The following is a 1,062-nucleotide window of genomic DNA, read 5'->3' on the forward strand; positions in this document are numbered from 1 at the left end:
ACAAGTTAAACACTGGGCTGTGATCCGCAAGGTCAGCAGTTTGAAACCACCAGCCACTCCATGGGAGAAAGATGGGGCTTTCTACTCCTGTAAAGAGTTACAGTCTCAGAAACTCACACGGGTTAGTTCTGCCCTGTCCTATGGGGTTACTATGTGTTAGCATTGGTCGCAGTGAGTTTTGAGACAAGGTGCTGGTAGGTAATGCTCAGTAAACAAATACATGGATTGTGGACTGCTAGGTAGCTGGCGAAGCAGATGAGAGGGGCTGGAAGATGCTGGTTTCGATGTTGAGGTCGGAAGAGGGTCGCTAAAGGGCCAGCCTTGGGAGCGAGACTGCTTGAGAAGGAGCCTGGGGTGCAGCCTTTGGGGGACAGAGTACTCCAGGCAAACAACGGTGCAAAGGCCCCGAACAAGACCGGCTGAGGCAGGAGCAGGGGGTGCGGGCCTCAGTCCTGGTGGCTGGCACAGTGAACACAGGCCGAGAGGTCACGTAAGCAATTGGGCACACAAGCCTGAATGCAGGGATGGTCAAGGCTCAAGGCACAAGCCATGGACTTCATGAGCACATGGCTATTTGAAGGCATACCACGACGCGTGTGTGTCCAGTGTGGGGGCTGGGGCTGAGACCTGAGGGTCTCCCACACAGGGAGATGAGGAAAAGATGGATGGGTTGGTGGCTGGTGGTGGAGGAAAAATAGGCGAGGTGGTGACACAAAAGTCGAGGAGGAGGAAACGGTGAGCGATGCTGAAGGCTGCTGAGAGTTTAAACCGGAGGAGAGGCGCCCCTGGAGGTGTCCCTCGGGAGATGAACTCAGGCGCAAGGATGGCTGTGTGGCTCTTAACCGGAGACCATTCCCATCTGACCCGTGTCTGGAGATGGGAGGAACGTCTCCCACCTTCTGACATCCTTTCATCGGAACTAGAGCCAGGCACTTCACTCTGGGCAGCTTCGGGAGCAGGCTGGTGTTCTAGGGCATCGTTCTTTTCTCCTCGCCTTTTGCTGTGTGCTTTTTGAGTCAGGGGTCTACACAGATGAGTAAATAAGCACAAGGAAGCCCGTGC

At 55.0% G+C, this 1,062-nt stretch overlaps 1 protein-coding gene across 1 annotated transcript in view; it reads left to right on the forward strand.

Moving 5' to 3' along the window:
* TSEN54 (tRNA splicing endonuclease subunit 54) overlaps positions 1-1,062 on the forward strand; it is an 8,819-nt gene that overhangs the window by 5,279 nt on the left and 2,478 nt on the right. The gene's annotated exons all lie outside the window — the stretch shown is intronic.

This window comes from Echinops telfairi, unplaced genomic scaffold, assembly GCF_000313985.2.
Source record: "Echinops telfairi isolate 266 unplaced genomic scaffold, ASM31398v2 ScPeMD7_7458;HRSCAF=8496, whole genome shotgun sequence".
Taxonomy (NCBI): domain Eukaryota; kingdom Metazoa; phylum Chordata; class Mammalia; order Afrosoricida; family Tenrecidae; genus Echinops; species Echinops telfairi.